The sequence below is a fragment of the Cavia porcellus genome, unplaced genomic scaffold, assembly GCF_034190915.1.
Source record: "Cavia porcellus strain 051 isolate PalLab524CR breed Dunkin Hartley unplaced genomic scaffold, mCavPor4.1 scaffold_15, whole genome shotgun sequence".
In the NCBI taxonomy this organism is placed as follows: Eukaryota; Metazoa; Chordata; class Mammalia; order Rodentia; family Caviidae; genus Cavia; species Cavia porcellus.
In genome coordinates this window covers 64,648,633-64,674,611 of record NW_026947498.1, presented here as the reverse complement: position 1 = coordinate 64,674,611, position 25,979 = coordinate 64,648,633, and the positions used below count along the sequence as shown (strand labels likewise).

The following is a 25,979-nucleotide window of genomic DNA, read 5'->3' as shown; positions in this document are numbered from 1 at the left end:
AGACACATCTAGAACTGGGCTTCACTAATTGGCTAAGCATTTGTTAATATATTCAATTGACAGAGTGGGCTGGCAAGAGTATCAGTGACTTCTTCCCCCACCTTGAAGACCTCAGTGGAGCAACAGGGACCTTAATAACTCCTCTTCCTACCCAGAGCATCTTGACAGGCCAGTGAGAGCACAAGTGAGCCCTCCTCTGTCAAGAGGACCCTGAGTGAGCCAGTGAGTGTGAGTGAGCCTTTCTTCTACCCAGAGGATCCTGGGAAGGCTGGTGAGAGCACAGTTGAGGCCTCTTTCCAATCAGAGGGAACAGGGTGGGCCTACAAGACTCCCAGTGATGCAGTAGGGCCCCAGTTGGAGGGCACACCATGGACAGTCTAGTTGTCTAGGCTAGTCAGTCCAGGAAGAAGCCATAACTCACCCAACTGGTCTTGCAGGAGGAATTCAGATGACTGACCCCTCCTCTAAACTGTGGGACCTGGCAACTGAGTGAATGCCAGCCACCCAATAGGACACTGACTAAGATGCACTCAGTGGACAGATGAGACTAGTGAGATTGAAAAGACTAAAACACAAACTGAGAAGTGAAGATGACAAGATGAAAAAGGAAAAGAACCTCGGACCTCCAGCCCATCTGGAAAAAGTACAGGAGACATCGACATAGAAGATAATGGATGAGACGCACCTGAAATTTCTGAAAAGATAGCAAGTGAAGCAAAGCAACAAATCCACGAGGCTGCAGAAGAAATTAGATCAGAAATAATCACTCAGATAAAAAAGAAATGACTTCTTTAATGAAGTATGATTTCTCGGTATAGCTAGAAAAGATATAGATAAAAAAAAATACAGGGCCATAGGAAAATGATGGAACCACCAAATGAACAATATAAGAAAGAAATAGAATGCCTGAAACAGATTCAATGAGATATCCAGGAAATTAAAAATTCCATTGAAAGTTGGTTAAACCAATGATCAAAACTGAAAATAGACCTTGAAGACAGGATTTCAGCTAGCTATCATAAAAGGAAAGATCTCTTAAAATAACAAGGGATCATGAAATAACAATTAAACAGCTCCAAGATGATGCAAAGAAAAACAATATAAAATTGATAGGTGTCAATGAAAATGCAGAAGTCAATGCAAATGACAAAAAACCCCCACAATTTGCAGAAGTAATAGAAAATTTCTCAAGCATTGGAACAGAATAAGATATACAGATAAATGAGGCATATAGAACTCCAAATAGCCGTAACCAAGATACACATGTGATTAACAGTCCCAAGCAGATTCCAAGTCTCTCCTAATGAGACCTCACTTTACTGGCTGTCTCCATGTTCTTTTAGGAACCCCCCTTGCACAAAGGCAGGAGCATCTCTGTTCTCACCACTTAATGTATGGACCATTCAATGTATGGACCATTCATGTTCATGCTAATTTACACTGGCCAATAAGGGAGAACTAAAATGAATCAAGAAATTCCAAGTAGAACTTATTGCAGGTCAGTAGGAAAAGTGATTATATATGGAGTTATAGCTTCAGCACCTTTGAATTGAAAATATGAAGGCAGATATAATCTAAGAGATTTAGTAATTTTCATACTGCTTTTCATATTGTTGCATTAAAGTAAGTTTTTAGCTCTAACAAGAGAATTCTCTTGAGAGGTCTTGGGAAATGTGTCTATTGATAGTGCAGGGCCAAGAGGTCTTTCTAAATGTCTCTTCAAGGACATGGATCAAAACAATGTACAAGAGACACTTGGTACTTTGTCTGGTTACCATTGATACCATGTGCCTGAATTCCCCTTAGAAGATCCAAGATACAGTTCTTGGAAGCTATTATTTAGGGTCATTCTTTTTCATAATTAACACAATCCTGAGACCCAGCACGGCTGGCCCTGGGCACATGGACATACAAACACAATTTTGCAAAATAAAGACCAGCAAAATGGAAAGTAGCAGCAAGAAGCCAGCAGTTGGGCTGTAAAGAACTTCACCAACACAAGACAAGTCCCACTCTCACACACAGAGGCCAGAACACCCATGGCAAACCTAGCTGGAGCACACAGCACATTTCTGGGATCTGACATGGATACTATCACAGAACTGTAAACACCAGAGATATTTTACTATTTTTGCTTTCCTGTCTGGTTGGATATCATCTTGTGTTGTTTAGTATTTTGTAGTTATTTTTGTTTTTGGGACTTTTTTTCCGTCTCCTCTTTTTCCCTGATCTCCCTTTTTGTTCTGTTTTTCCTTCATTTCTTCTTCCTTCTCCTCTTCCTTCTTTCTTTTTTTTCACTGTTTAGGTTTCTTACCTTTTTTTTTGTTTTCTTCTTTTGATCCTGTTTCTCTCTTTCCTCAACTATTTCTTAAATTTAAACATTCAAGTGAGTAAACATTGTCGCCTCCAATTCTGATTACTCTACCACACTCTATGTCTGTTTCCCTTCTGGGTCATCCAGTTCCACAAAATTCTGATGATCATCCTTTGGTCTCCAACCTTGACTCTAATACACTTGACCTCATTTGTCAATTTAAGCTGTCCCCCGCACTTCCTCTCCCACCTCCTGCAGAAGGGTAAAATAACTCCACTAAGGGAAAAATTACTGCATACAAGTATGTGGTATACCCTCCATGGACTTAGGGTCTGGCAGACCATGGCCTTGCTCCCACTCCCACCATCCATGGACCTAGGGGCCGGCTCAGGATGGGCTTGCTCGTGACTCCATCCTCCTCAGACCTACAGACTGGCAGACCATGCCTCTCCCTCGCCCTCACCCTCCATGGACCTAGGGACTGGCTGACAATGGCCTTGCACCTGCCTCTACCCTCCATGGACTTGAGGGGTTGGTGGATCTCCTTTCATCCTCCCTGGATCTTTGGCTGCCCCTCCGTCTCCCAGGACCTTTTACTGCAGTGGATTAACCTTGCTGGAGTGATGAGAGACTCAGTAATGCTTCATCCAAACAGAGGACCTCAGCAGACTTGTGTCAGTGTGGGTGGAAAACCCAGAGGAAATGGACAGATTTTCAGTTACATATGAACTACCAAAGCTTAATCAAGAAGATATAACAATTTAGAATAACCCAATATCAGCTCTGAAGTTGACAATATGATTAAAAACTTATCGACAAAGAAAAGCCCAGGTCCTTATGAATTCACAGCTGATTTCTACAAGGAATTTAGAGACGATTTAATGCCAATAACCTGCAAACTCTTCAATGAAATTGAAAGGGAAACAATCTTCCCTAACTCATTCCTGGAGGGAAGTATTACTCTGACAACAAAACCAGAGAAAGTCTCAACCAAAGAGAAGAACTATAGGCCAATCTCACTAATGAACCTTGATGGGAAGATTCTCAGTGTACTACTGGCAAATAGAATGCAGCAAATCATCAAGAAGATTATACATTATGACCAAATATATTTATATCAGGAATGAAGGGATGGTTTCACATATACAAATCAATAAATGTCATACAACACATCAAGAGAGCCAAAGGCAAAAATCATATGATCATCTCAATAGATGCAGAAAAATCTTTTGATAAAAATCCAACACTTGTTCATGATAAAAAAAAAAACCTTATAGAAACTTGGAATAGATGCCATTGACCTCAATCTGATAAAGGCCATCTATGATAAATGAACAGCCAACATTATACTAAATGAACAAAAATTGAAAGCTTTCACTCTAAAATCAGGAAAAGACAAGGATGTCCACTATCACCACTCCTCTTCTAATATAGTTTGGAAACATAGCCAGAGCAATCAGACAAGAGAGTGAACTAAAAAGAATAAGGATAGGAAAGGAAGAACTTAAACTATCACTATTTGTAGATGACATGATACTCTACATAGAAGACCCCCAAAACTTCATCAAAAGACTACTACAGTTAATGAACAAATTCGATAGTGTAGCTGGATACAAAATCAACAATCAAATATCAATAGCATTCTTGTACACACAAAAAATTGACCAAGAGAGAAATTATGGAAATAAGACCTTTCACAATAGCATCCAAAACAATGAAATACTTAGGAACCAATCTAACTAAGAATTTAAACGGCCTATATGCTGAAAATTATACTACTGTAAAAAAGGAAATTGAAGAGGATATTAGAAAATGAAAGAATATTCCTTGCTCTTCGTTAGGAAGAACCAATTTTGTGAAAATGGCCATACTCCCAAAATTGTTATACAGATTTAATACAATCTCAATCAAAATACCATTGACATGCCTTACAGACATGCCTTTCCTGTTTGGTTGGATATCATCTTGTGTTGTTTAGTATTTTGTAGTTATTTTTGTTTTTGGGACTTTTTTTTCGTCTCCTCTTTTTCCCTGATCTCCCTTTTTGTTCTGTTTTTCCTTCATTTCTTCTTCCTTCTTTCTTTTTTTTCACTGTTTAGGTTTCTTACCTTTTTTTTTTGTTTTCTTCTTTCTCCTCTTCCTTCTTTCTTTTTTTTCATTGTTTAGGTTTCTTACCTTTTTTTTTTGTTTTCTTCTTTTGATCCTGTTTCTCTCTGAAGCAAACATCCCTAAAACTCATTTGGAAACAGAAGAAACCTAGAATACAAAGGCAATTCTGGCTTAAAATTCTGCTTATCACAACACATATTGGGACCTAAAATAGAAGGTAAATATTTTTCCCAGAGTTCATAGATAATAAAAGGCACTACTATAATTTCATTCATTATTTCCATTGGGCTGAAAATTCCAAGATCTATAGGCAGCAAACAAGAGATCTAGAAGAGTTGATGGTATGATTGGGTCAAAGGCTTGAGTTTCAGAAAAACCAATGGCGTAAGTTCAATCTAAGTTTGAGTCCAAAAGCAAAAGACTGATGTCCATATTAGAAACAAGTCAAGAACAAGAATAAAACCCCTTTTTTGCCTTTTATTCTCCCCAGGCCTTCTATATATTGAATGTAGTTCTCTCTTCCTGGAAAGGTCAACTTGCCTTCATTAGGTTCCCAATTCAAATCTTCATTCAGAAATGCTACACCGAAACACTTAGAGATAATGTCTAATGAAATACACAGACTTTCCCTGGTTCTATCAAAATCATACCTAAAAATAATCAATATACCTTGAATGTACTGAGACCATGTAACAGACAGAAATTAGTATTTACCTCTCAAAGATTAAAAGGTGCTAAAACCTGAAATTCAATTGAAATATAAAAAAATTAATCTGAATTTCTTCAGATCTGAAACCATAGCCTGAATTCACTTACCTGCGCTTCTCCCAGTCTTTGAGGATCCTCTTACAAGCTGTGTCCTCCCTTAAGCCTTTCTGAATTCTTATAAAAGGAGATATTTGAAATACTTTCTTGTTCCTTCTGCAAGCCACTTCCTATCTTCACAGGTGTTGTGGATCCATGGAGCCATCTCTGTACCCTATGAAGCATTCAGGATAGAGCCATGCATGCCACAGGAGCTTAGTGAGTGCTTTCAAATGAATGAATAAGTGGTGTGATAATGATGTAATCTATGACAGACAATAGCCATTAAGAAAGAACTTAGAGAGTGTGTGTTGGGGATATACAGGGGGATGAATGTCTATTGGAAGGAGCACTGGGGACACAGGGCTTAGCTCTTAAGCACCTGTGGAGATTTTGAGGTTGATTGGCAGTTTTGAGTATCATTCTGCTCAGCTTTACAATTGGCATTCTAGTACCTGTTCTGCCTACCTCAGGGCCACTGAAGCTTGGAAGGAGACACAATAATGTTTGATATGAAAGGACTGAAATGATTAGAATGATGCCATAGAATGTGTGGTGGAGTTTTTTTTTTTCTGTTTTCATATGTGCATGTGCTCTGTGATCATTAATTATGATCTGTCAACTTCATTGGATAAAGAAACACCTGGAAGATTAGTAAAGCACATGTCTAGGTAAGTCTCAGGAGGTGCTTCCAGAGATGACTGGTGTGTAGGTAAGAAAACTGAGAGGGTAAGACCCAGCCTGATTGGCTCAGTGACATCATCCAATAGGTATGTAGCTGTCTTGGTTACTTTTCTCTCATTGTTGAAACAAAATACCTGTTTGCCCAAAGTGAAGCAAAGAATGGTTTATTTAGCTTACAATTTCTGGCAGCTTTAGTCCATAATCAGTGGGCTTCAACACAGGGAGGCATAGCACTGGGGCAATACCTCAAGGTAGCAGCCAGAGCCAAAAGAAGGGAAAAGCAAACCTCTTCTCGTCCCTTATGTTGTAAGCAGGCCACCCCTGAGGCAGAGCACGTGTAGCACTCACAAAATCTCCTTATCCTCCTCTTGCACAGGATGAGGATATTTACAAAGTAAGAACCTTGGCTTCCTGCTGAGTCTCTTAAACTTCTTTTTTTTTTTTTTTTTTTTTTTTATTTAAGAGGAAAAAGAGAAAAACACAAAACAAACCAAAGCGGCGTAAGGGTACACGCAATACAGAACTACGAAACAAAACAAAACAAAACAAAACAAAAAACCATAACAGTAAGAAATTTCCTGCTAGTAGATTACACACTATTTTCTTGAAAATAGTTCCTCAAATCACAGTATCAAAGAACACAAGGTGGACATTCAAACAGGGAGACTGCAAACAGCTGTGTTCAATGTTCCAAAAACATTGATAAAGTCAGCTATTTAACACCCCCAAACACACTTGCTGTTATATCCGTTAGAGCTCCTTTTCTTTTTTTTTCCCTCTCTTTTTTTCAACAAAATTTACACATCTTGGATTTTATTACTCCTTAGTGCTTATTACTTGTCTCTTAAACTTCTAAACTGCTCAAGTCGACACAGCGTGTCAACCATAACAGATACCATAGTATGACAGCTACTAGAATGCCAATAGCTGAGGTGGAAGGGACGATTAGGAGGGAGCTGGCCTCCATTTGAAAAGCACCATTCTCCTTGAGTATGCTATTTTTGTTACTTCTATCACCTGTGACTATTAGACTGGAGATTCTTCAACCTTTCAACACAGACTCCTACCAGCATTTTCCAGGGCTTTGGTCTCTAACTAATGCTACATCGTTGATCTCTCTTGTTCTGTGGGTTTCAGATTCTTGGACCGAGCAGCTACTGAATCCTCAGGCTCTCCAGTGAGCAGTTAGCCATAAAGGTTCTCCCACTACTGATACGGTAAGACATAGCTATATATCTATATCTGTATCTATTTGTACTGATTCTATTGCTTTCTCTATTGGACCCTAATCAATGCAGGCAGTATCCACAGATTATCCATTCCTAGAGAATATGAATTCTTACATGTTTTTCTTAGTATGTAGATGATTGTGAGCATGGGTTTGGTATCTGCCTGCCAATCTGAGCATGCACTGGAGTGAGGGTTTTTTAATCTGAAAGGAACAAATCCCCAAACTTCAGTAAGTGTATACTGTCATTGGATAAGGAAGACAACAGGAAACCAATTTAGTGATAGAAAGTGAACACAGAAATGATTCCTTTGCACCTCTGAAGAAGGGTCAGGTACAGGACACCCACTACGGCTAAGGTCCTATCTGGGTGCTGGTGAATGAAAAAGATACATTACAAATTTCAACCTTGTCATTTCCTGAGTGATTAAGCACTTGTAATATGCCAAGCGGTGGACTTCTCAGTGTTAATACAAGCAGCTCTCACAACAACCCTGGGCAGTAAGGGTTGCTATCCCTGTTTGCCAGTGAGGGACCCTGGAAGGTGACAGAATTGAAAGCACTTATCCAGCAATTGCCTTATAGAACTGGGATTGAAACTTGTGTGTCAATTCAAAACCTTGGATTTTTCCATTATATGCAGAACATACATGGTTTATAATTTTGTACAAGCCCCATTTTTGTCAAAAAATAGTAGTAAAGAGGAAAGAAAAGGAAGACGTTGTGATAGGTGAATTCTTTTAAATGGCACTTGTAGAAATTATCATCTTCATTGTCAGGCCCTAGTTTTAATTTTCAATGAAGATTGCTTTCATTTATAACCAGTTGGCCTAGTATGCTTTCCTCTCTGTTTAGTGAATATTTTCAAGTATTTGCAGCCATCCCTTAGGTATTTTGTACTATCCAAGAATATCGTTGTTCTTATTGTTTTAAATGATTAAATTAAAATTTACACCTGGAGGGCTAGGACTTTAGAAACATACCACTGTTGTTGCTTTCAAGCATGGAAATGAACCTACACAGAAAGGGAGAGGTCAGGTTAATATAATTGTGTTGACCCCTACATCTCCATGGATAGGGGCAGGGAGGTTTGGGCAGCACGTTCTGACTGAAAGGTTCCCTGCCTTCCGGCAAGCAAAAAGAAGCAGGACCTGGAGGAAGGGATGCAATAATGAAAGACAGAGAAAATTAATTGTATAAAAGAAGGGAAATTTGCAATAACTCAATATTTCAAACACTTTGAGATCCACGCTAAGGAAGATAAGATTCACATAACATATCACATAAATATGGTAACATTTCTATTTTCTTTAATCATCAGATTAACTGATATTTAATTGGACCAGTTAGTCAGTGCACAAACATTTAAGAACATATATACTGTTATAGAAGATTCTATTTCAAATATGTTGAAAAAGAAGCAGTAAGAATTCCAACTCCATTCTTGGGGAACTACCAGTTCTGAAAAGGATCTAAGAGTATGAAAGGATAGGGTATCACTAGGTGCTTACCAGAGAAATATATATAAGGCAAGATATATAAGAATTTACAAGATTGTATTATAATGGCCACCCACAGTCAGGTGTGGAAGAGTGCAGAGGATCTCTCTGCACATTGAAGCCTGAAGGATCCAGTGGAAGCTCTGGTGCTCAGTGTAGTGTCCTGCATGAGTCCTTATTAGTAAGTCACAATGTTTGTGATGGAAGACTGATGAATCTGCACTGATATCTGAAGAGTCTGCAGTGGAAGCTAGGAGATGATGTGCAAGGTGAAGGTAAAAACTGGAGTTTCTCCAAAAAATCAGAAGCAGATCCATCCTTCTTCATTTTTCCTTTAATGCCATCCAGGTGACAAACCACCTTAGGTTGGGTATTCCTCATCCAGAACCATGCTGAGCCAATTTAGTTGGGCATTTGTTACTCGAGTTGACACAATCAGCCCACTATCACAGGTACAAACAAGCATGAAATATGTGTCAGAAAAGAGATCATTATTTGTGGAGCTTTGATACTATTCTCTACTGCACTTGATAAATCAGCACTTATCACTTGCAGTGGTAGACAAAATGAAGATCTAGATGGTGATGGCCATGAATGAGGACCTATGACTTGGTTGGCTACAGTAAAAGGTAACTGAGGACAGTGGTCAGCTGTGACGTAAAGCCTAGAGGGGGCAAGACAGTGAAAAGTTTTTAATGCCAGATGTAACAATCAAGGTTTGTTCTGATAAGAACAAATTTTATGGAATAATGATTTATAACAGCTATTGGACCTCATGTGGTTATGATAGAAGCTGTAGTATTTTGATTTCCTATTGGTATATAGTAAATCATCCTTTAAGTTAAAGGCTCAAAAAGAACCATTTTACCTGCTCCTAGTTCTGAGTTTAATGGTGATCAATGGAATGGTTCTTTTGGGAATCTTACCTGGAATCTCTCCTGTGCTTGTGATAGGTCATAGCTAAAGTGGCTTCACTCATAGGTCTAATATTTAGCAAAGATATCTGAGAGAATCTCTCTCTCTCTCTCTCTCTCTCTCTCTCTCTCTCTCTCTCTTTCTCTCAACATGATTCTTTCAGACAAGTTTAGATTAATGGTGGTTGAACACTAAGAAAAAGCATTATAATAGGATCAGTCTCACTGTACAAATGTATATAAAGCTTCTGCTTTGGTTGTACTGCCAAATTTCCCATTGGTCAAGCCCAGAGTTAGTATAACAGAAGATTGCACAAGGAAGTGGTTTCTGAGATTTGATTCATTTGAGTCTACCACAGTAAGTCAGTTACTACACTATGCTTTGGGATGAGGATTTTTTTTCAGTAGGTAAAAGGGAGCTATTGAAACATTTGGAGAAGAAAGTGACATAATTGTACCAGTGCTTTAGGAAGACTAATTTGGCAGTAACTGTATAAAGAGACACATCAGGCAAGGAGACCAATTAAGAGACCATTACAATCAGTCAAAGTAGAAGGAAATGAGGGATGAGTCTCGAGTGAGTATGTCACTTGACAGCTCATATGCTTTCACATCCATTTCTCTATCTTTCTTTCATTAAAGAAAGTAGATTAGTGCAGTCTGTGTGTCTCAGGCTTCATATCAGCTGTTGGCTTCCTGCTGGTGTGGTCACTGAGAGGCCTGGTGGAAGAATGGAGGGAAAGTCAAAGAAATTCAGTGTCTTTTACTTTCTCTAGCTCAGGTAGGACTTCTGGCAGTTGTGGCAAATGCTTTATGGCTCTAGCTTTGGTAGCCTATTTTTATTTTGCTTCTCCAAGGTATGAAATTAGAAACTTACTGTTGTACTAATTTCTGGGTTATCTCGCTATTATTTAGTTTTCTGGTTCTTATGTCATCTTTATGGCTAAACTTTTGTATTTAGGTCCCTCTATTCTGAATTCCTCATATCTTGATGTTGCAGAAAGTTAGTAGGAATAATGAAGAGGAAGCACAAACATAGAAGACTTTTTAAATGATGGAGGGGGTTTAATATGAGAATATTGAAAATTTAGAATTTTTGAATTTGCACAACTGATAGAATGGTGGCATGTATAAGAAACAGGGTACCAGGATGGGAAGAAATCTTTTAAAAAGATAATGAATTCAGTTTTGTGTGTAATTAATTTCTTGAATGAGTGGAGACATGATGACAACCACCATGAGGTTGGGAGAGAGGTCAAGGACAAGTGATTAGCCTTAGATACCCAATAAAGGATGAAAGTAGACCAGAAGTGGAAGCAGTTGTGCAGCATGCAGATACACGGAGCTGTTTTTTTTTATTTAAGGAGAAAAAGAAAAAAAATAGAAAAAGGGTACAAGTTACACAGAATTTCAGAAAAAATAAACAATAGGAAATCACTAGTTAATAGATTACGTATTGTTATCTTAGAAATAGTTGTTCAAGTTACAAAATTAAAGCATATAGAGGGGACTTTCAAACAGTGAGACTGCAAACAGTTTTGTTCAATGATCCAACAAAACTCAGTAATATGGTTATCTATCTTATACACTTAAACATGTATGCAGTTACACTCTTTAGAGCACTTTCTTTTCCTTTCTTTTGTACAACTATGATTACACATTTTGGGTTTTATTACTCCCACAGTTCTTATTACTTTTTTTGTTTTGAAGAGAGTAAAGCCAAATGTGATAGAACAGTCAGTCAAATCAAAAGGATGGACATAATAGATAATGTAAAAACAACATACTAGGTGATCAACTATGGTTACCATACTGCCTCTTGCTATCTTAAAAAGAATTGCCTATATCATCAGTTATAATAAAATTGAACAAAACAGTAAAGAATAAAACCAAAACATTGGAGACATTACAGGACTTTAAAAGAAGATAATAGTCAACCGGAATGGGCGTCATAATGAATCTTACTGTCTTCACAGTTTTGCCTATACTTTCGAACTTGGTACTATCAAGCAAAGCAGAATAGAGGAAAATCAGTCAAAGCAAGATGGTGAGGGCTATACAGGGTTTCAAATCAAGTTAATAGGAAATCAAAGTGGGTTACGATAATCCTGGTATTTTTTATTTTTCCCTTAATTAAAAAGATAAAAATAAAAAAGTAAATAATTAAAAAAAGGAGACTGAGATAAAAGAGGGCATAACAACAAAACAGTGCAGGTCAAAGCATAACCATTGAAGCAAAATAGTGTTTCACCACAAGATATCCTGACATAAAAGTAGTTACCATAATGTCTCTTTCCTTGAAATCTTTGAGTATAACTTCATATATTGTAGCACCAAACATATCAAGACAATGTAAAACCATTCAAGGGAATGACATGGAGCTGTTTTTAAGTGAAGTAAAACAAATTTTTTAGCATCATGACTTGCAAGTGGCCACAGTTCAGTTCCTGTTTACAAAGTATGGGCTTGTGTCTCCAGGAGTTTCATTACTGTATGTCATCCTTACTTTTCACATTGCTGAGACAAAATACCTGATACTCAAAGAGAAAGGAGGAAAGTTTTATTTAGCTCACAGTTTATAGAGGTTTCAGTCCATTATTAACTGACTACAGGACAGAGTGGCTTGGCAGAGGGCATTTTAATAGAGAAAAAGTTCATGGCAGGCAGAAGATAGCGAAGGCAAGCAAGCAAGAGACATTTCTGCCTCTTTTGCCTTTCTGCCTCATTTATTTTATCCAAACTACTCACTCTTAAGGCAGGAAGTGCTGATACACTTAATCCTAGTGCCCTTGTTTGTGGCATCACACCATGAATCAATCCCAGCATCACATACTGTAGATCCAACCGTCTATGAGAAAGCCCCACCTATGACTGTTGGGAGGACATCTAGACAAAGCCACAGCATTGTATTAGTTCTAGTTTCTTTAATGAAATACTCAAAGCTGAGTACTTCCAAAGAAGAGATTGATTTAGCTCATTGTTGGAGGCCCATGGCTGTGGAACCATTTCTGTTGAGAATCTTGTGATGGGCAGTATAGCACTGAGAGGAGCATCCTCATCGGAAAACATGGCCAGACAGGAGGCCAGAGTAAGATTCCAGGGTCCTAATGATGCTTTATAATGATTTTTTTCTCATGAAAAATAACTGAGTGATCCCAGAAGAAGGACTTTAATCCCTCTGAAAGCATGCATCTGATGGCCTGGCACTAGACTGCACTCCCATCGCTAGGCTGCCACACGGAGGGCCAGAGCTCTGACACATGAACCCGTGTTGGACACACTCAAATCATACCCAACCATCACAGTGACAAAATATGAGGACAAAATATGAGGACAAGTAAAGCTGAAGAGTTAACAAGGAAGTGAAGGATGTACAGAAGTTATCATTTAAAAGAAGAAAAGGAGGTAAATACAAGTGCATCTGGGATAACTCAATCCTGTTTGAAGGAAGATGATTTGTATATGCCCACGAAGGCTGTGTTGTGTGGGACAGGGGAGATAGTAGCTTGGACTGAAAAACTATCAAAATTTCATTTTTTCCTCTGAAAATTTACTTCATTTTGTTTTGCTCTTACTTCCTATAAAAAGCAACTCACATCTTCCTGGTTTTCAATTCTTTCATTCCAAAACCGAGTCAGGCTGACCACTTGCTTTTACTTATAAATTCGTAGAAAGAAACAATTTGACCGGCTCATCTTGGTTCAGACCTCTCTTCCTAATCCTATTGCCTCTGACTCACAGGGGTCCAAAGCTGAGCGTGACTCCTGACAGCCGTTGCCCCGTGAAGGAGTGAACAGTACCCCATGGAGGTGAGCTACCGAGACCAAGAACAGTGAAACAAAAAGTGGTGAATGTCTGATGGTTGCAGCAACAGCACGGATCATGCTTAGCCTATTACCAGAGCTGGGCTTGGAGGTTATACTGAGAGTTACTGTGAACTGGTGAATGGAAAAATCATAGGAGGCTACTTATGAAATATGTATTTCTAGCTTATGTCAACAATTTTATAAAAAAATAAAAATATCACTAGGGAGTGGAGGAGTTTGAATGAGGGAAATAGGCCAGGAAAGGCAGCCGTTTGGGACTAGGTACCATGCCAGGAAGCCTCTTGCACAAGCTCTGTGATCAAAGCAGTGATATTACCCCTCAAAGTGGGTAACGCTCACTCACGGTGTCCAGTCAGACTTAGGATGCCACCTTAGGAAGCCAGGATAAAGCCTGATGAGCTCAATCTATTCTAAGGGATTAAAATAATGTGGGCTCATATTGTGGGTTTGCTCAGTGAATCTGTTCCTTCAATTAACATGAATATTACCACTGATCTTGTTAAATCATTTCACATATAAATATGCAAACTTTCAGAAATTAAGTACCCTGTGTGTTTTCCAAACTTGAAATAAAATTCTGAAGATGGTACAAAAAAAGGGCAATGCCAAACCATAAATCCTCAATACATCTAGATGTGTAAAGAAGATAATGGAAGGCATGTACAGTTGGTACGATTAGTGTGTTTCATTGTCACAGAGGGTGTGTCGGACCTATGTTCATGTTGAGTAACCCACATAGTGGGTACACCTGTTGCATCCCTCACTGGAAACAGTCACGAATGGGTTATACCCCCTTTATGAACAAAGGGCAGAGAAGCGATCATTTTAGAAGTAATACCACTTAAATATTTATGATCAGTTTCAAATCAAATCATGTAATCTAATGAACTAATACAGAGAATATTAGTTCTTAATGAGAACATCAATAGGCCCATAGCTAGAATGAGGTAAAAGCCACTGCTAGCCTTCTAATTCATCAACATAAATGGTCCCTCTGATACAAGCCCACACTAGATTTTCTTTGTTATGCATTACCAAGAAGAAGAAATAAATCTCAGCATGAGGTCTCCTGGAGCAAAATAATTCACCTCAATGGTATCTCTGCTATTCAAAATTTAATTTTTTCCCTGAAAGTCTGTTATATCAACCTATAGTGATTGTCTTTGACTACAAAGTCAAGAATTTAATGGATTTAATTTCCTTTCATAGAAAATTCCTCAAGTGGAAACTTTTTCTGCCTAACACTTTACTCTGCATTGTAGGAGACATTGCTTTACAGTGTTATAATCATATATGAATTCAAATTCAGTTTAAGATCAAGTATCCAGGAGGTGATAGGTGTTTTAAGTGCATGTAGTTTACCAGTGAGACACCTTCAAAGAGTCATAGCCATTTTTTCTTTGCATGACTAATATTTCATTTGAAAAGGACCACACAATTGACAATTCTTAAAAGTAAGGTTATTGTGCTTGGTCCCCTTTCAACTGCTTGTCCAGAGCAGTGCAATTCAATGTATCTACAGGGAAATAAAGGGTCTATATTTATGCCTCATGGTAGCCACATGCTATGAGTGTCTACTAAGCAGTTAAAATACACCTAACAGGCTTGAGGAACTGAATTTTACTTTGTCCATTTGTAAATGTAGATTTCGGCTTTGTTGCTTTTACTCTAGGTCTCCTCCTCCTCCTCCTTTTTTCTCTTTGCTATCTCTCAGTCCATCTCATAGACTTTTAGTTACTTTTAAATTTAAAATTTTTATTAGTTCATTTTGCAGCATGTAGTGATTACATTCATTGTGGGGATAGGTGCATGTCCATAACACATTTTAATTCTTGTTTACTGTCCCATCTGTGTCTCTTGTATACCCCTCCCTTATCTCTTGGCTTTCTGCTCATGTAGAAAAGATCTATCTAACTATTTCCTATCGCCTATCTTTTATTTGGTTCTTTATATTATTTATATTTCAAGTTTCTCATATTTAAGCCCTTGTGTCTGAGTTATTTCACTTAACATTATGAACTCAAAGTACATCCATTTTCCTACAAATAACTCAGATATAGCCTCCTTTATTGCAGAGTACTATTGTATTGTGCATTAACGTCACATTTTCTTTAACCATTCATCTGTTGATGGATATAGAGACTGGATCCAACATTTAGCTATTATGAATTATGCTGCTATAAACATGAATATGCACATGTCACTGTAATATGAAGTCCTTAACTCTTTCTGGAAAATTCCTAGAAGGAAAATATCAGGTTGAATGGAATTGCTAGTTTTACTTGCGTGAGGAATCTCTATACTGGTTTCTATAGTGATTGTATGAGTTTATATTCTCACCAACAATGCAGAAGTGTTCCTTTTTCCCTGACAACCATACAAGAGTCTGTTACTACTTGAAATCTTGATGATAGCTATACTTTCTATAATAAGATGGAATCTCAGTGCTATGTTAGTTTGCTCTAACATCTCTAATGGCTACAGATGTTGAACATGTATTTCATGTATTTATGGGTCATTTGTATTTTGAGAAGTCTCTATTTACCCATGTTTTGATTGGATCTTTTATTTTGCTGAGATGAATGTTTCAGAGTTGTTCATATTTTATAGGTGGTATTCCTCTGTCCAAGGAATAGCTGGCAATTTTTTTTTTCCATTCTGTAGGTTGTCTTTTCACTTTGCTGGTGGTTTCCTTTGCTCTGTACAAGTTTTTAAATTTGATATAATCTCATTAATTGATTTTTTATGCAATTGGGGTTTTGTTCAAAAATACTTGTCTGTGTGTATGTCATTAAGAGTTTTACATATTTTATCTTTCAGCAGAATCATTGTTTCTGTTTTAACACCGAGGTCTTTGGTCCATATTGATTTTATTTTATACACAATAAAAGATATGGGTCTAGTTTTCATCTGCTGCATGTGAATAGCAGTTTTTCCAGGTCCATTTGTTTTAGAGCCTATCTTTTTCATAGAATGGAAAAAGTTTGCCAGCTTCTCCTTCGACAGAGGAATAACATTTAGCAAATATAAACCACTCAAAAACATTAAGGCCCCAAAATAAACAATACAATGAAAACATGATTTTTGTTCATTTTGTCAAAGGTCAGGTGACCGAATGTGTCCAGACACCTGGGGCTTTTCCTGTACTCTCTATTTTGTTGTAGTCATCCATGTGTCTGTTTTTGTGCTGTGCTGCTTTCTATGGCTGGGTCTTTCTAATATAGCTTGAAATTCTGGATTTTGATGCAACTTGCTTTGCTTTTGTTGCCCATGATTGCTTTTCCTATTCTCTTCTGATTTTCTATGAATCTTGTGATTGTCCTCTAGTACTTTGAGGAGCACTGTTGGTATTTTGATTTGGATTGAGTTAATCTCAGATGTATGATCATTTAGATAATATTGGTTCTGCCTATCCAGGAACAAGATATTATCATTCTATGTCCTGATGGCCTTTTTGATCTTTTTCAGCTTACTATGGCTTTTATTATAGAAGTCTTTCATTTCTTTGGTTCCTAAGCATTTATTTTTATTGATGTTATGGTAAATGGTATTGTTTTCCTAATTTCTTTCTTGGTAAATTCATTATTATTATACAGGTATGCTATTGATTTTTTTATGTATTGATTTTGTATTCTTTTATCTTGCTGAATTTGCTAGTTCTAGGCGTCTTTTGTTGGAATATTTTGGCTTTGCTGTGTAAAGGATTATGTTATCTGAATGAGTAACTTAGTTTGATTTGTCCCTTATACACATCCATTTTATTTCTTTCCCTTTTCTGATAATCTGGCTAAAGTCTTTTTGTTTACTTAGAGAATAAAGCAAAACAGAAAAAAGAATAGAAAGTACAGAATTTAAAAAAAATAACAGTAAGAAATCACTAGTTGATAAATTACATATTATTATCTTAGAAGTAGTTGTTTAAGTTACAAAATTAAAGCATAAAAAGTGGACAATCAACAACAGTACAAACTATTCTGTTTGATAAACTAACAAAAACTTAGTAGTATGGTTATCTATCTTGAGCATGTAAACATACATACAGTTATATCCTTTAGAGCACTTTCTTTCCCTTTCATTATTACAATATCTGTTTTACATTTTGGATTTTACTTCTCTTTCAGTTTTTTATCATTATTTTTATACTAGAAAGACAATATGATATTTATAAATTTGAGTGATTTATTTCACTTATGAGAATAGTCTAAAGTTGCTTCCACTGACCTGTAAAAGCTTCAAGACCATCCTTTTTTATAGCTGAGTAATGGTTCATTGTATAAAAATACTGCATCTGTTTCATCCATTCTGTGGTTGATGAGCATTTTGGTTGTTTCCAAGATTTAGCTATTACAAATTGTGCTGCTATAAACATGGGTGCACACATATCACTGTGACATAAAATTTTCAATTTTTCTGGGAAAATACCAAGGAGGGGAATAGCTGGATTGGATGGAATTCAGTTTTTGAGGAATCTCCATACTGATTTCCACAGTGGCTTCACCAGTCTACATTCCCATCAGTAGTGGAGAAATGTTCCTTTTTCCCCACAGCCAACCAACATTTGTTATCAGTTTCTTTCTTGATAGCAGCTATTCTTTCTGGAGTGAGATGAAATCTCAATGCTATTTTAATATGCATTTCTCAAGTGACCAATGATAGTGAACATTTCTTCATGTATTTATTTGCCATTTGTTTGTCTTCGTCTGAGAAATGTGTGTTCATCTCCAATGCCCATTTTTGGAGAGGGTCTTTGAATTTGGGAGTCTTGATGTTTTTTAATTCTTTATATGTTCTGGATCTAAGTCCTTTGACAGAGGGACTGCTGGCTAAAATTCTTTCCCATTCTGTAGATTTTCTTTTACTTTGTTGGTGATTTCTTTTGAACTGAAAACATTTTTTAATAATATATGATCCCAGTTGTTGATTCTTTGCAGTACTTACTATGTGGTTTGCGTTTTGTTCATGAATTGTTTGATACCCAATGTCTTCAAGATTGCTATCTAATTTGTCTTCAGGTAGACATAGTGTTTCTGTTTTAATATTTAGATCCTGATCCACTTTGACTTTAGTTTAGTGCATGGTAATAGGCATGGATCTAGTTTCAGTCTTCAGCATGTCTTCAGTCCTTTCCAACACCATTTATTAAAGATGCTATCATTTTTTTGAGTGAACATGTTTACTAATTGTCAAATATAAGGTGGCTAGCCACCTTATATTTGACAATTAGTAATGTTTGCATCTTCTAATCTGTTCTATTGATCCTCAGGTCTATTTCTTTGCCAGTGCCATGCTGATTTTATCACCATAGCTTTGTAGTATATTTTCAAGTCAGGAATTGGGTTGGCTCCTGCCTTGCCTTTATTGCCCAAAATTGCCTTTGCTATGCTAGGTTTCTCCTATTTCCAAATGAATTCTAGGAATGCTTTCTCTGGATCTGTAAGGTATGTTAATGGTATTTTGATTGGGATTGCATTAAATTGATATAACAATTTTGGGAGTATGGCCATTTTCACAATGTTGGTTCTTCCTAACCAAGAACAAGGAATATCCTTCCATTTTCTAATATCTTCTTCAATCTCCTTTTTTAGAGTGGTGTAATTTTCAGCATTTAGGTATTTTACATTCTTGGTTGATTTAGGTTGATTCCTAAGTATTTCATTGTTTTGGATGTTATTGTGAAAGGCATTATTTTCATAATTTCTCTCAGTGAGTTTGTTGTTTGTGTACAGGAATGTTATTGATTTTGAGTGTTGACTTTGTATTCAGCTATGTTGCGGAATTTCTTTTTTAACTGTAGAAGTCTTTTGATAGAGTTTTTGGGGTCTTCTATGTAGAGTATCATGTCATCTGAAAATAGTGCTAATTTAAATTCTTCCTTTCCTATCCTTATTCCTTTTATTTCACTCTCTTGTTTGACTGCTCTGGCTAATATTTCTAGAACTATATTGAATAGGAATATGACAAGGAGTCGGCATCCTTGTCTTATTCATCATTTTAGAGTGAAAGCTTTCAGTTTTTGTCCATTTAGTATAATATTGGCTGTTGGTTTGTCATAGATAGCCTTTATCAGATTGAGGTAGACATCATCTACTTTGAGTTTCTATAGTTTTTTTTTTATTTATCATGAACAAGTTTTGAACTTTATCAAAAGCTTTTCTGCATCTATTGGGATGATCATGTGATTTTTGCCTTTGGTGCTATTGATGTGTTGTGTTACTCTTACTGTTTTGTGTAATGTGAAACCATCCCTACATTCCTGATATAAATGCCACTTGGTCATGATATATAATCTTCTCGATGATTTGCTGCATTCTATTTGACAGTATTTTACTGAGAATCTTTACATCAATATTCATTAGTGAGAATGGCCTATAGTTCTCCTTGTTGGTTGAGTCTTTCTTTGGCTTTGGTATCAAAGTAGTACTTGCCTCCAAGAATGAGTTAGGGAGAATTGCTTCCCTTTCAGTTTCATTGAAGTGTTTGAGGAGTATTGGTGTTAACTCTTCTCTAAATTTCTTGTAGAATTCAGCTATGGATCAATCAGTACCTGGGGTTTTCTTGGCTGGTAAGTGTTTAATCATGTGTTCAATTTCAGTAACTGATATTGGGTTATTCAAAGTTGTTACATGCTTTTGATTGTTAGTTCATATGTTTCTAAAGATCTGTCTGTTTCCTCTGAGGCTATCATTTGTGCTTATCTGCATATCAGATTCTTTCCTTATGTTTAGGAAATTTTCTGCCATTATTTCTGCAATTGGTCAATCTATTTCTTTTAGGAGATGAATTGAGGTCATTTACATTGTGTTTCACACCCTATGTGAGTAAAGATTTTCAAAGTAGGTATTCATGATCTTTTAAATTTCCATGGAATCTGTAGTAATTTCTTCTTTTCAGTCCTTATAGCATAAATTTGAATTTTTTTCTTTTTCTTGATAAGGTTGACTACAAGTTTATTAATTATATTTATTCTCTCAAAAAACCAGATCTTTGATTCATTAATTTATGTATTTTTTAGGCTCAGTTGCATCAATTTCTGTTATGATCTTTATAATTTCCTCTCCTCTATGAGTTTTGGATTTTATTTGCTCTTCTTTTTCTAGAAGCCTGGGATGTAGCATTAGATTATTTTTGCTCATTCTGTTTTCTTAATATGATAATTTATTGCTATACATTTGCCTCTTAGGACCATTTTCATTGCATCCCACAGGTTTTGGTATGTTGTACATGCATTTTCATTGAATTGCAGGTATTGCTTAATTTCTTCTTTATTTTCACCTGTAACTCATTGATTGTTCAAGAGGTTGTTATTTAATTTCCATGTATTTTTGCATGTTTTACAATTATTTTCCATTGATTTCCAATTTCCATTCACCATGGTTAGATCATATGTATGGGATAATTTCAAAGATTCTCAATTGAATTTACATTTACTTAAGAATGTTTTATGGGGTAATATATGGTTTATTTTGGAGAATGTCTCATCTGCAGATAATAAGAAAATGTATTCTGATACGATGTGGTGGAATACTTTGTAAACATCTACTAAATCCAGTTGCTCACAGATTTGATTCAGTTGTTAGTTCTTTGCTGCCTTTCTGTCTAGTTGATCTATTTCTTTGTGACATTAGAGTACTAAGGTCCCTATTGCAATTATGTTGTTGCTTATTCTGTTTTTCATATTTATTAGTATTTGTATTATATATTTGAATGCTCCTGTATTTGCTGCATAAATGTTTATGATTATTAGCACTTCTTCTTGAATTATTCCCTTGACAAGTATGTGGTGACATTCTTTATCTCTTTTGATCATTTTTGGTTTGAAGTTGACATTGTCTGCACATAGAATAGCTACCCTTGATTTTTTTTCTGGGTCTCTGTCACATGGAATACTGTTTTAGATCCTTTGACTTTTAGTCTATGAGTTTCCTTTTACATCAGATACGTTTCTTATATGGGGTCCTGTTTCTTGATCCATTCTGTCAATCTATTTTTTTAATAGGTGAATTGAGACCATTTTCATTGATGGATACAACTGATATGTACTGGCTCAACTTGTCGTATTATTTTCCTGCTGTTGGTTTTCTGCTTTACCTTGTTTAATTGCTTGCCTTGTCTTTTGTTTCTCTCTGTTTTTCTGGAAACTGTAGTCATCTTTATCTCCATCTAGTATGTCTCTCAATACTCTTTCTAGGGTTGGTTTTGTGGACATGAATTGCTTCAGTTATTCTTTGTTGTGGAAATATCTTATTTCTCCATTAAATTTGAGAGAACGTTTTGCAGGGCACATCAATCTTGGTTGAAAGTTGTTTTCTTTTGGGGCTTGAAATACTTCACTCCAAGCTTGTGTTAATTTGGAGTTTGTACTGAAAGGTCTGCTGTGATTCTAGTGGGCTTTCCTTGATAGGCGATTTGTGTCTTTTCTCTAACAGCTTTTAGTATTCTGTTTCTATGCTGTATGTCTGGGATCTTAAGTTATTATATGTCTGGGTGTAGATTTATGTTCATTGTGACTGTTTGGCATATTGTATGCCTCACTTATCTGCATATCCGATTCTTTCCTCATATTTGGGAAATTTTCTGCTATTACTTCTGTGATTAGTTTACACATATCATTCACATTGACTCCTGCTTCTTCACTGATGCCTGTTAGTCTTACATTGTTTCTCTTGGCATCATCTTGAACCTGTTGAATTGTCATTTCATCCTTCCTTGTTATTTTTAAAAGTTCTATCTTTTCATGATTGCTAGCTGTGATCCTGTTGTCAAGGTGCAAAATACTACCCACAGTTCATTTAAATGGTTTTGCCAGCTTTCAATATAATTTTTTATTTCTTGGCTATCTCTTTGAATTTGTTTCATGCATTCTACTTATTTTCTATATTGTTCATTCAGGGTTTCAGTTTCCCATGCTCCTGTATTTTTTTTTAAATCTATATCTTCTCTAGCTATGCTGAGCAACTCCATTATTAGGGTTATCATTTCTATCTTTAGATGAGAAATTCTTTCTAAATGCAATGTAAATCAGTCAGGTCTTGGAATTTTGTTAGTTGGCAGAGGGTTTTGTTTTCTTGCCTGGCTGCAGGGTCTTTTACTGTCCATTCAGGTTTTATTAATCTTCCTAGTTCAATTTTATTAAATCATGTGTCTGTATCTAGGAAATTTGAAAATATTCAAGGGAACCCTACACAAATCATGAAGGTCAATGTCACCAAAGTACCCAAATGAAGAATATTTCCATATGAGAAATTAGTTAAAAGCAAGATAAAGGAAGAATAAAGCATGGAAAAATATAATGAAAAGAAACAATAAATACTTTTCATTAATTACACTCAATGTAAATAGCTTCAATTTTCTGGTTGAGAGACTTAGAATGAAAGACCATATTGAAAAAGAAAACTCAACTTTATGCTATTTGCAAGAGATTCTGCTCATCTAGAATGAAATAACACCAAAAGGAAAAGGATTAGAAATATTGGTTATGCAGATGGAGTCTGGACAAAAGCAGGAATACCTATTTTAATTTATTATGAATTTGACTTCAAAGCAAAACTTGTCTTATGAGAAAAAGAAATCTACTACATATTGGTAAAGAGAGCAACACACCAAGAATAAATAATGAGTGTGTTTATGCATCAAATGTTGATATATCCAGTTTCATAAAACAAATGCTTTTCCATATAAAAGAGAGTTATATATCAATCAATACAATCCTAGTGATGTATTTTAATACTGTTATCACCAATAAACACATCAGTCCATTAAAAATCAATAAATAAGCTATATCATGGAACAAAGTGCTTAACCAATATCTGTGGAGTAGTTCATCCAACAATAACCGAATATACAATCTTCTCAGCAGGATGCAAAACCTTTTCTAAAACAGACCATATTTTGGGCCATAAATGTTGTCTCAATAAATACAACAGGACTGAAAGTGTATCTTACATTCCTTCAGATTACAAGACAATAAAACTTCAAAGCAACACCTAAAATAACTTCAGAAAATGCAAAATGCTTGGAGATTGAATAATATGCATGTGAATGGTCATAGAACAACTCAGGGAAAAATTTCAAAAACTTCTTACAATCAAATTACAATGAAAATAAAAAAAATAAAGATGTATAGAACTCAATAAAAAAAGCACTAAGAAGGAAGCAGTGGAAGCCTATATTAGAGAAATAGAGGGATTTCAAATAAATAACATAATGATGCATTTCAGGTTCTTAGAAAATCAAGAACAAGCCAAATCCAAATAAAGTAGAAGGCAAGAAATGATAAAGATCAGAGTGGAAATCAGTGAAATTGAGATCAAATAAAATGAAAGATCAAAGAGATTCCCAGTGGACGCCTGAAAAGATAAGATTAAAAACAAGAACAAAAACAACCAAAACAATGTTGGTCAAATTCACTAATAGAATGAGAAAATCCAAATCAATATAATTAGAAATGAAACAGGAAAAAAAAATTGACACACATCACTGAAACCTAGAGGAGTATAAGAAGCTATTTTTGAAAATTTATACTTCAGTGAATTTGAGACTCTGAAAGAAATTTCCCACTCTTTTAATTGAGGTTTTTGTCTTGATTTCTTGAATCCTTCCTGGCATGTAATTTTCTTCCAGGAATATAGTCACCACATGTCTATTTGAACTTCTAAAGAGGGCCCACCTAAATTTCTTGTTACTTCTGTCTGATTCCATACTATACCACATCATGCCCTTTGTATGTGACCCATTAATCTCCTCAGTTCTGATAGAAAATTCTCGTGACCCCCAAACATTATGCTTATTACAGATATATCTGTCATGTCAAGTATGGTTTCCTTGCATTTGTTCATCTGATTCCTTTGCAAGAATCTGTCTGGATCCACAGGGCAAACTCAGGATACCACTCAGAGAGAATTATGAACAGTTTTATAAAAATCTAGCTGATATTTGTCATGCATTCCCTTCATGTTACACTGAACACAGGAGATACTATAGAGATATAAAGTTTTTAATCACATGAAATTCAGGCTAAACCAGGTGATAAAAGTCTCAATGTGCTTGTATTAGATAATTTTAAGTGTTTTGTCATCATTGCATATTTGCCAATTTTAAAGATTGTTGTAATGGATATAATCCACCTAAAATATAGGTGATAGGAGGTGCCCAGTAGTAATTACATTATACTAAAAAGGAACAATCCATAAAGGAAATTTTTAAAAGCCATTTAAAATAGCATCAAAACTCATAAAATACTCAGAAGTTAACTTAAACAAGGAGTCAAAAGACTTGCACACAGAGAGCACAAAAGGTTCAAGAAAATTAATTGGAGAAACATTTCATGAAAGACTTGAAATTACTATCAGTAGTAAGCAAAGGATTGAATAGTTTCAATGCAGACCCCTATCAAAATCCCCCAAAATTTTTTTTCAGAAATGAACAGGTCTGTCCTAAAACTCAAAACAAATTTCAGTGGACCATCAAGTATCCAAAATAATGTTCAAACTGAAAAATAAATTTGGATGTCTCAAAAATCTCCAATATTAAAATTCTACAAAGGTACATCAATCAAAACACTGTGTTACTAACAGAAAGACAGATATATGAATCAATTAAAACAGAAAAGATTACAGAAAAAATCTCTCACATGTATGAACAAATAATTTTTATAAGCTATGAAGACTAATAAATGGAAAATGACAACTTTTCAACAAAAAGTGTTGACAAAGCTGTACATCCATATGCAAAAAGAAAGTTGAGCCTTTACCTTATACTATAAACAAAAATTTTAAATGAATCAATGATATAAATATAAGGCCTAAAACAATAAAATTCTAAGATGAAAATGTAAGGGAAAGCTTTATGACATTGGACTTAACTGTGATTTCTTAAATAATATATAAAAAGCATGAGAAACAAAAGTAAATTTACTTAGACTACACAACTTAAAACTTTTCTGTGTCAAAAAGCATATTCAACAGTGAAAGAATAACCTAGAGAATAGAGACAAATATTATCAAATCATGGATCTGATAAAGGGTTAATACCTAGGATGCTACTAAACTAAAATTTTTTGACCCTCACTGTGGTCTAGGTGAATAGCATGGAAAGGCCCAGAGAATGGCTCCACTCTTCATGGCTGCTGGGATCCAGTGAACCTTGTTGGAAGGCCCAGAGACAAGAGGTAATACTTTTGGGGGAAAATTCCAAGAGGAAGAGATAACAATCATATATATGAATGTAACAAATACAGGCATATACAAGTATATAAACAAATATTAATAGATATGAAAAATCAAATAAGCAATAACACAGTTGTAATTGGAAAACTTATTGTCACAAATTGATATATTAACTAGACAAAATATCAGCAAAGACATATCAGAACTGGACCATACCTGTGAACAAATGAACCTAGTAGATATTACAGAGTGTTCTACCAAACAACATCAGAATACATACTCTTCTCAGCTACACATAGGGCATTCTTTAAAATAGACCATATACTAGCACACATAACGTGCTTAAGTAAATGAAAAGGAATTGAAATTATCTCATGTGTATTATGTAACCGTAGTGTAACAAAATTGGAAATTAATGACAAAAAATTGCAAAAAC

At 35.7% G+C, this 25,979-nt stretch overlaps 1 long non-coding RNA gene across 1 annotated transcript in view; it reads left to right on the top strand.

Moving 5' to 3' along the window:
* Positions 1–25,547, top strand: part of LOC134470582 (uncharacterized) — a 101,814-nt gene extending 76,267 nt beyond the window's left edge. The window contains exons 2-4 of the long non-coding RNA XR_010039521.1: positions 7,049–7,128; positions 13,294–13,361; positions 25,456–25,547. This is a non-coding gene — a long non-coding RNA (uncharacterized LOC134470582). The remainder of the gene's footprint in view (positions 1–7,048; positions 7,129–13,293; positions 13,362–25,455) is intronic.
* Positions 25,548–25,979: the final 432 nt, after the last annotated feature.